The sequence below is a fragment of the Mytilus californianus genome, unplaced genomic scaffold, assembly GCF_021869535.1.
Source record: "Mytilus californianus isolate M0D057914Y unplaced genomic scaffold, xbMytCali1.0.p SCAF_6, whole genome shotgun sequence".
NCBI classification, from domain to species: domain Eukaryota; kingdom Metazoa; phylum Mollusca; class Bivalvia; order Mytilida; family Mytilidae; genus Mytilus; species Mytilus californianus.
Window position 1 is genome coordinate 108,046,154 of NW_026262712.1, and position 11,473 is coordinate 108,057,626.

Sequence of the window (11,473 nt, forward strand, 5' to 3'; positions counted from 1 at the left end):
AGTACAAGTCCCAAAATATATCCAAAATTTAGAAAAAGTGAACCTTTACATCTTACAAATTTAGCCCATACACTTCCGTACCGTGTGAACAGGTCAAGAGATGTTCCGAACATTATCTTTTTGAACCTGGCCTAATCACTTCTTCCATCAATTTATCAGTTGAAATACAGCTGTAAAACATCCAAAAATTTATCTCAAATCTCTTTTTTCATTTCCATCCCATAAAAACTTTGAAATGAATGAGAAAGGGAAAGAGAAAAGTGTTCACTTACTGCGATAGTACTTCCGTCTGGAAGTTTACATCCAGTCATCCCTGTAAAGTTAAAGATTTTCTCAATTTCGTAAAGACATCGTTTAGGTAGGTAGGTAGTTATTCATTTATATATTCACTTCGTTATTACATCCTTTAAAATGTTTTGAATTAAAAAAAAAATAATTTCATAAACTTGAATTTAATTTCACAGTAAATGTCGACACTACATAAAGATTATGGCAAAATCTGCTATTAATGTGTATAGTGAAATTTTAGACGGTTTCAACACTGTAATGTTTTTCAACTAATCATCTGTAGTGTCAACCAGATTAACTTAATTATTCATAAAGATAATTATCAATCTGATCATAATCGTTGCTGTAATATACAAATGTATATGGTAAATTCTTTAAATAAGCAATCTAAAAAAAAATTCCCATTTTCCTAATATTTTCTTATCATACAAATCTTACACCAGATACAAATGACAACAAACGCGTATAACTTTGTCTCATTAAAAAAAACCACCGCACACCAGTTTGGAATGACAGCATTTATAAAATTAAATTGAAATATACTTATGACATATCTGTTTGAAAATATTTTAAATGTTCACGATTTACAATAACGTTCCAGAATTTCGTTTGAAGAAATGATTAGGTATGTTAAGGCATCTTTTATTTGTCACTTTGAATCCTTAATTATAAAGAGTATTATAACGGGTGTCACATGTGGAGTAGGATCTGCTTACCCTTCCGGAGCACCTAAGATCACCCCTAGTTTTGTTTTAAAGGGGTTCGTGTTGCTCTTGCTATAATTATAAGTGTTGTTCTTTGTGCTTTGTACTTTTACTCGTCTATCCTTTGTATTAAAAAAAGCAAAATTTCAAAATTTCACATTCGGTCAAGTTTCAGGGTTTAGACAATTTTACATGACCGATGGATTAGAGCTTGGTAATGTCTCAGGGTTAGATAAGAGTCTATTACCAATTCGCTATTTCGTGATGTGTAATCAATTGATATAACTTATCAACGTATTTTATAACAGTAACACAACGTGTGTCACATGTGGAGCAGGATCTGCTTACCCTTTCGGAGCACCTGAGATCACCCCCAGGTTTTGGTGGGGTTCGTGTTGTTCAGTCTTCAGTTTTCTATGTTGTGTTTTGTGTACGGTTTTTGTCTGTTGGTCTTTTTCTTTTTTAGCCATGGCGTACTCAGTTTATTTTCGACTTATGAGTTTGAATGTCACTTTGGTATCTTTCGCCTCTCTTTTTTAGATATTGTCATAAACTATGCGTAACCGTTGGTCTTTTTATGTTAAATACGTCGATTTCAACATGTTTATCACGTCATAGGGATGTAAAAACACATCTAGGAAGTGAAATGTCCTGGTTATATCACCATATTCATTCATCAGTAGAATTGACATTATTTTCAAAAGATTGAAGAAATTTACTACTTTTGCTATTTCAGGGGCTAAATATTGGCTCTTATATTACCTCTTCCTTTTACATTGTTACCGTGTTGACAGTAAGACGAGGATACATATGATTAATGTTAAACAAGATCGAATAAGACTCAGTAATTCTAAATAAGAACGAATGAACACAAGAAATAACTTTTGTGATATAGCGAGTTATACATAAACATACCACACTTGTCGATGCATTCCTTTTGGTCTAATCCTTCAATAGAATTAGCATGGAATAAGTAAATATATTTTCTAACTGCTTAGTATACAAAAAATATAACATCTTGAAATCCCAAATTAAAAATATGCAAATTTATAATCTTTACAATCACGGTACGTTTAAACTGTAATGTTTGATGATTTTGTCGAAAATTGTATTCATCTTCCTTTTGCTCATGAAAATTCGAATTAATATAGTTGGGAATATTCGCCCCAGACACGAGAAATTTTTAGAATTTTCCCAAATAATAACGAAAGCCTTTAAAGAAAATGAGGAAAATGAAATCAAAAAAAATTTAAGTTTAGAACTATAAAATTTGAAACGTTGACTATTGCAGTTTTAAGTTTCATAATAAAACTAGTATTAATTCTGAAAATTTGAGTGTCAAGATCAAATGAAAAAAACAAGATATTCATTATATACGTTTTGCCATAATTCTTGAAAAGAACATACTTTGTGTCATTTTGTTGTTAGTGATTTATAAATACCCTGCCACGTCCGGTTTGAGTTTTGTTAGATGTTTTTCTACTTTGTATCTATCTCATGAATTAAGCCCTTTTCAACTGATTTTTATAGTTTGTTCATTTGTTGTGCTGTAACACCACTGTCCAAAATTAGGGGAGGGTTGAGCGCTCACAAACATGTTTAACCCCGCCATATTCCTTATGTGCCTGTCCCAAGTCAGGAGCCAGTAGTTCAGTGGTTGTCGGGTGTTCGTGTCTGTCATATTTGTTTTTCGTAAATTGTTTTGTTATAAATTAGGCCGTTAGTTTTCTCAATTGAATAGTTTCATATTTTTCATGTCGGGGCCTTTTATAGCCAACTATTCGGTATGAGTTTATCTCAATGTTGCAGGCCGTACGGTTGCCTATAATTGCTTACATTCACTTCATTTAAACTTTGGTGAATAGTCGTCTCATTGTTAATCGTACCACATATCATTATTTTTTTATATAAAGCAGTTATTCTTAAACCTAGTTCAATTTTAGATAAGAAATTTCAGAAGAAAAAAAGACCATTGTATTTGTGTGGATTTCGAAGTTTACAGCTTGTGGATTTCGAAGTTTACAGCTTCCCATGATTACACAAGCCAATTAGAAAAATAAAAAATCTAAAACATTAGTTTTTTTCCGTTGAAGCTTAACCGACAAGATGTCTTGCCTGATATTACATCTCTATCAAATTAAATTTTAGATATCGAAATGTAAATTTCCATATTTTAGAGCATTTGATACAAAAATACGATATTGAGGTCGAAATTAAAACCGAATACTTCAGTTGTAATTCATTTAATCGCGTTATAAAAATTAAATGAAAAATAGAAAGATATATTCGAAAGTAAGGTCATTGGGTATAGCTTTAGGCTATAAATAAATTTTGCGCTGAAAAGTCACTACTTACCACTTTGGTTAGGGTAAATTAGGGGGGAAATCCAGGCTCATAACAATAAGGATTGGTTTACAGATGAATGGTATTCAGTAAATCAGTAAAACATATTTTTCTAAATATTATGAAAAAACGAAATTAATAGTTAGTGTTGAAAAATGATGGATGAATTTTACAAAATACCGATTACATGTGCTATTTCATAGATGTTATTACTTCAGTAAAAGCTAAAAGTTTGAAAGTCATGTGTAGAGTACTAGGTCATGAAATTTGGAAGAGTACATAATCTATCAATAAAGAAACAGCAAGATCATTTTTCATAAAATGTTTTTTTTTATCTACGGTCGTGAAATGATCGAAAGAGTTTCTTTAGATTCCATTAACTACATTTACATTGAAATCTTTAAAAACGTCATTTAGGATTTTCGGTGAATTTGGTTTCCTCTGCAATTACTTATTTAAAAAAGAAGGACATCTTACTGGACATGATTTATTCAAGGTAAAAAATATTAAATTGTTTAATATTGCATTTAATCTATAGTTATTATATTATTGTCAATAGTGTGGTTTTTCCATGGATGTCATATATTATATACATATACATTGTACTATACAACTGTGGTTTTACATATATAACTACACTGTCCGTTTAAAGCAAGGAACAGGTAGTAAAAAGTGTCAACGGAGATCAATTCAAACAAAATTGGCATTCGCTAAAGGCTCTCTGCTTCAAACATATTCAAAAGTTTAAAAATTATTAACGCGAGAAAATAGGTTTTGTCCATTCTACACTTCGATAGATTTAGTAATTATTAAGAAATTAAGGTTCTTACCTCCTTAGACAAAGCTGACCTAGATATGTTGGCTTTTCTTTTTTAGGGCCCTTTTGGTTAAGGGTTATTTTCACTTATAAAATTTTTGAATAAGGGGCTGTGTGATCCAGGCTAACATTCACCTCTAATTTCTTTTAATTATTCTACTTTGCAATTGTCAATTCCTATCTAATGTAAATGATTTTTTTAAATAAAGGTATATAAACATTAGAGGTGAAATAACAATGAAGAAAACTATAACGGGAGATGCTTGTTTTGGTCATGAACTGTTATTTCTAAAATTCGTTCAAAAATATATATATAGACTTGGTTAACAATGCAAACTGTAAACAATATATATAACTAAGATAATACGTATATCTAAACTATGCCATATTTTTGTTTCAATTTTCATGGTTTAAAACATGAACACAATTAATGTTTTTTTTTTTTTCTTTTTAATTCAGTTTATATGCACATCATTTGATTTATAGGAAATTCAAATTCTTCAATTTATTAAGTGTCGAGACATTGTTAAGGTCTTGCGCTTATAGATGAATCCATTAATATTTTTTAAATATAGTTCAGTGCATATTAATAATCATCAATTAATAAAGTTAATGTGAAAACTCAGATACCAGGCTTTTAATTTGCAACGACAGACGCGTGCTTTGCCCATTTTAGACACGTCTGTGTCTTTCAAATTAAAACAGTTGAAAGATCAAATCAAATACGATTTTGAAAAGCATTGGAAACCAAAAATTCAAAAAACATGTGCCAAATACAGCTAAACCCATATATTTTTGAGGATAGAAAACCTTAGTATTTCAACTTATTCAACATTATATTGACATTAAATGTACAGAAAACGAGCAAATCAAAGTATTTCATGTCAACATAGGAGTGTTGATAACTGGCTGTTGATACACTCGGGGAAGAAACGTTTTCCTGCACTGGCATCCACCCAGTGGAAGTGGTAGTAAAAAATAACCAAAGATGTCATGGTTATAATTTGTTATTCCATACTTGCGTTTCGCCTATATAACATTCACCAAAGATGCCCGAATCAAAATAGATAGAAAGGCAAAATCAAATACGATTATAAAGAGCATTGTAAATCCTAAAGTTGTATCAATAACGACTAAGGCAATCTTTGCTTTGTGGTAAAAAAAGCTATTTTCAACATTTTGAAATAAGATCAAATTCACATAGAAATTACCGTATCAATCTCAAAACAGGCGTACTAACAACTGTCCTAGTGATACAATCGGAAACAAAACGTCTAAGAACAGTGGCAGCGAATGAGTGGTTGTAAGAACTTGCCTTAAAAAGATATTGTGCTGATTATTTGGTACGCCAGACACGCGTTTGCCTACATCAGAGTGACGCGTGAATCAAAGCAGTTGGAAGGCCAAACCGTATACAAATTTAAAGAAAATTGAAAGCCAAAAACTCCTAAAAGTTGTTCCAAATACGGCTAAGACCATCTCAAATAGACATCCTTTTTAACATAGCTGTCAAAATTTGCTTGACAAGATGGAATATTTTATAATTGAGATGTTTCAAATTGATTGCAGTGGACTGTGCATGCAAGTTTTTGGTTGTAAATTAATATATAACAATTTCTGCTTTTAGATCAATATCATCAATTGTTTTCTTTTTATATGTTAATTTGCAATCTTCAGACGAATTTCTTAAATTCTTATTTTCTATGATTACATATACAAACCTGAAGGAAAGTCTTTTTTACAATTTCGAATACACCTTTGTATTCTACCTGTAACAAAATATAAGATTTATCTTTGAAATTCAGTGAAATGAAAAAAAAAACGATGTAAACAGTTCACAATTTCCTCATCACAAATCAATATTTTGATTTGTTCTGAATATACTATCTGAAATTTGGAATCTGTGTCTTTTTAAATGGAAGTAACATCAGAATATATATTGAAGCACAATTCATATGTCTTAATGCACAGGTATTCTTATACCAATAATATTTAAGTATCATATTGATAATCATTTTAAACAACCGGAAAAGTGAACAACGATAACTAGCGTCGTTATCTGAATTTAATATCATCACTAATAAGTATGATGCATTAAAGGGGCATTAGCTGTCAAATTCATGTTCACCGATTTGACTTAAATTCTCATATTTGATTTATAACCTTCTAAAACGTATATCCAACTTACAAAAAGTCAAAAATGAACAGTTAACAATGCATGGACTCGATAATATGTATCCACATTTCGTGTGTATTTTAGTCTAGATGCCATCTAATTAACTATCGAGGTGACCTCCGAAGTCTGCCGACGGTCATATAACCCGATATAAACATAAATATAGATAGAAAAAGATTAGGAACATGTGCAATTAGATTTTTCTAGGTCTGTTTGATTTCATATTATAGGTTAAACAAATCTATTAATCATCGTGTTTACCTGCATAAGAATAAGTTTTTGTGGATCCAATCAGTCAACCAAATGGTTTACCCTTGTTTCACTTTCAATGTCGACACTCTTTTCCTTTTGATAGCTGAACACGCCTAGTTCATGCGTAACCCATCTCTGGGCAAGGGATTAAATAGAAGGTCACATGAATACGTGTTCAATGAGGTCGAATTATTCACTTGCAAGTGAATAATTCATCAGCGATGTTTCTTAGCTTATTTTGACAAAATTGAATCAAGCTGGCTGCTAAATGTGAACTATTATTTTACTATTTCACTTTCATTAATGATTGAATAAACAAAAAAAATATCATATTCTAATATCTCGTAGCTAATACCCCTTTAAGACAGACTTTGAATGAAAAATTAGATGGGATGAAAAAGAATTAATAAAAAGAAGCTATTTCATTATTTGATGTTTCAAACACTTTTAGTGAATAATTGAAAGGTTCAGACTATATTGAGAAAGTTTGAATTGCTTTGAAATCATTGACAACTCTTAAAACCGTGCAGTCAGAATGAAGATGATTGGTTGCTTAACGTTCAGTGGCAAATATTTTATGCATGTTCAGGACGAGAATAAATTTACAATAAATACAATAGGTAGGTCCTGTAATAGAGGCTGTTCGGGATGAAAGTTGAGAAAATTTTGACTACCACTGGAAAATGAGGGTATATTGGATAAGGACAGACATTTAACCAGCAACAGGTCACCTACGGACCCCTCAAAGAGTTGTTGCACAGATTCTTAACGTGCAAAGAGCGTGACATCCTCTTTACACGAGGCATCGGATTTAACGTCCCCATTCTGACCGGACGTGGCTGCGTATTTGTACATCCCGCACTGCTAAACGGACGGCCCACTTTGGCGAGGGGTTTACTGCTGGTCGGAGGAGGACGCATGGTGGCCATATTTCTATTCCCCAGTCACCCTTGGGGATGAATGAAGATGACTGTTCACTTCTATAAGTAGATGATGGAAGATTCACACACAATTTCATTATGTATTATGAATAAATAAAGGCAACAGTAGTATACCGCTGTTCAAAAGTCATAAATCGATTAAGAGAAAACAAATCCGGGTTACAAACTAAAACCGAGGGAAAACATCAACTATAAGAGGAAAACAACGGAACAACAGAAACACTAAACTGCAACAAAAACAACCGCCAACCTACATAGAAACGGACTATATGATAACAACTGCCATATTCCTGACTTCGTACAGGACATTTTAAGAAAAAATGATGGGTTGAACCTGATTTTATGGCTAGCCAAATCTCCCGCTTAAATGGCAATGTTAAAAATATATCGCTAAAATGACAACACTACGTGACTGGAATACAGTACAAACAAACGCAAGAACACTCTCTGAATGTACAGCCAGCAGTAAATGCAAATTTGGGAGAATAAACTGAAGCAATATAGATTGAATCAAAAGCAAGTTGCAAGGAAAAGGTTGTGATGGATATTTTTACCATTCTCCTTCTGTAAGAGAGACAAAGTGGTCTGTCTTAACGAAATGATATAAAGGGAGTAATTTCATTTTATTTCATTATGTTCAATAGCTGGGTGCATTTTAGAAGAAGACAGTCATAGAATACATACAAGAAATTCATGTAACAAATTCATGTCATGATATCATTATCAACATATAACTGCAATTTTATCTACTCAATACGTTACTTTGTCTTATTTGAGACCAAAGAAAAATTCCGCAATATATATTCTTTTATTCTTCTCTGTCATAGAGTCTTACGTGCCTGTTGACCAAAAAAGAATAAATGTATTCATTTAATTCATTTAAGCAAAATAAATAAATGAAACTAGCACTGAGTCACATATTGATCCCTCTATCTACGATCGATAAAGAACTTTATCAATACATGGTGGTTCACCATATACTCGCTATCTCTTTATAAGGAAAAAACTGATTTCTATTGTTTTGATTTCTTTTAAAGACAACATTCAATTCAAACTGAATGTGAAATTGTATATGTTGTATAGTTATTAATTGTAACACTATTGAACTGTGCCTTAAACGATGAACGTGTATAAATCATCTTTGAGGGAAAATTTGAGTAATGCGAAATAACCACAAATAATGGGTTATGAACCATATAGAATTATAATGTAGTATTTGTCAAATAATTACACAAAATTGAAAATAGTACTTTGAGGAAGCAGTGATTTAATTATAAATAAATTAACATTTAGTCCACTGTATGTTGTAATTGAGGGAAATTTCCCCTCAATCAGTCGTCAGATCTATAATATTACCAATTGTGTCCTATTCCCGGTTGTGACTTTTTTACTGAGTGTGAATTCGCATGGCGGGTGATTCATATAAAGCAGAATAAGCTTTACCTTGTTGACACATCCGGTCTCGTTCTTTTTGGAGCTCATGGGATTTCCTCGGTTTTTTGTTTTTTACTTTGATTTGTCACTCCCTTATCGATTTACTACTGTCCCTTTAATTTACACAAAATTACTTTTCATAAGCTGTCTAAATGATATATATTTAGATTTTTTATTATTTTAAGTGTGATATTTTTAGAAAAATAGATTTGCATGAGGGGAGACATTTTGATACAAGGTCTTTAAAATTTCTTTAGAGTCCGAAACTGATGCACAATATCCAAAAAGTAGGTAGTTACAGTTGTTCTAATACCTGGTTTTAACTGCTGATGGAATATTTGTGTGTGTATTTGAAAGAGGTTTCAAGGAGGCCCAGCAAAATAACTTAATGTTTTTTTGTAATTACGGTTAACGTAATATGGGTATCCAATATATTAAGTGAATATCAAGTTCTTTATTTTTTGTTCAAATTCTAAAGTTACATAAAACAAACAAACATATTGATAACAAATTACCAAAAATGACCAAAACATTAACAGCCAATGACAACAATCCTAACTTTAGACTGGCACATGAATAATTGGCAGAATTAGATTTTAGAGATCTGAAGTCTTCAATGTTTGTCTCGATCAGTAAAATGACAAAAGGCACATGGAATAAGGAACGGCGTGTGGCTCTTCCAATATTTCCAATATAGAAGTTAACAACAAAAATCACGGCATTTACAATACTGTATCAAAGAATGGTTGTAGCAACTGAGAACAAGCTCAAAGTCCTTAACTTGATGTTAAGTAAGCCGTCTAATACTCGTTAACTTTTTTTTCCAGAAAAGGATTCTGGATTGAATACAAACAAGGACATAGGACACTAGTTCTGTCCGTACTATCACATTTCAATGTTTTAATGACCAATGAACAACAAAATCTGGTTCAAAACAATAATTTGACATATATTTTGTTAAAGTTTAAATGATACTATAAAACGAATGGGGAAAAAATCAAGTTGATATGAATACATATCTTTGGGAAAACACCGTCAAAATTTTAAGAAACCAAATTTTAATCTAATGCTGGACTGACGCACAGATCAGAACACATAATGGACTTACTATCGCGGCGGGGCATTTCGAATGTGTTCTATAGGGAAGGCATTCTTGTATGCAGGTGATTTTACCATTTTCCAAAGCTAGGCAATTTTAACGACATGGTGATCAGTTGAATGACCCTGTGCAAAATTTCAACTGTTATTTAACTGCTAAATCATAATAAACATCCTTAAATCTGCTTAAATCTTACATAAACGAAAGTGATAACATTCACATTTATGAATTAAAAATGAATCATTTTAAAACATAAACTAACTAGTGTTTACTCTATTTAGAAGAAAATAATTACTTACATCTTCGGTGGCAGATTGAGATTGAAATGACGCAAAGAAAAACGAAAAGACGGACTTTGAAACACATTGCTGCGAAGGTTTATGCGTCACAGCTGTATTAGTTCGTTTTAATAGATAAGTTTGTGAAACATTAATTCATTGGTATTTCGATATTTCATTAATTCCTAAACTATATCTTATGAGACACTACTGACACTCAGTTATCTTCTCACTATAACAATAAAACAGCTTCAAGTGTAAACAAATTATACTGAAAAATTAATGTGACATCTGTTATATTTACGTTTGCGTAAAACGTCCACTGCGTCTACCGGGGTATCAATGTGATCATTTACAATCACACTGTTTGTGTAATCAACTTCATCAAAAGTGAAACTTGTAATATCATAAATTTCACACAAAAAAAATTTTAAATGTCAACTTCAACAAAACTTGGAAACTGGTTAAGTCAAAAGGATGTATTTATTTATTTTCTTTTTAAGTTTTTTCTTAAAAAGTCGCAAAGAATAGACATCCAGTGTTTATATAAACATGTTTTTCTTTTCTATTTTAGAAAATAAGAATATAACAATTGAAATTTCAGATATAATCTTATTAGAGTATGGATTTCTAAGTTCACTTTCTCAGTTGGTTCGATTTGTACGTCTTTCAAGTCTATTATCTGAGACGTGGACAGGAGATTTTTTTTTATTTTGAAAATAGATATGACGTAATCACATTGTTTTATTATAAATATATAGCAGAGAAAGGTACAATAATGGTGATATTTGCTAAAGAGCTACAAATAAGCTGCAAGTGCACATCTGCAGAATTGAAAATTTTAAAAACGTTACCGCTACGTCACATATATTTGTTTTCAATGTTTAATATGATTATAAAGAGGACATGGGGTTTACATTAATGATCCACAACCCAACAACACACAATCAAAAGATCTACAGGTCAGAATATGTTTTTTTTAAGAAAATTCTACCACAGAGAAAACAGCAAACGTTTTGCAGGAACCAGTGTAGGAAATATTATCTTGTATTTTTAAGTTCTACTATTTATTTTAGTTTAATAAAATTGAATCGTGTAAATTCCGAATAAAAATAGTATATTTGTTTGGTCTAGGATCAAC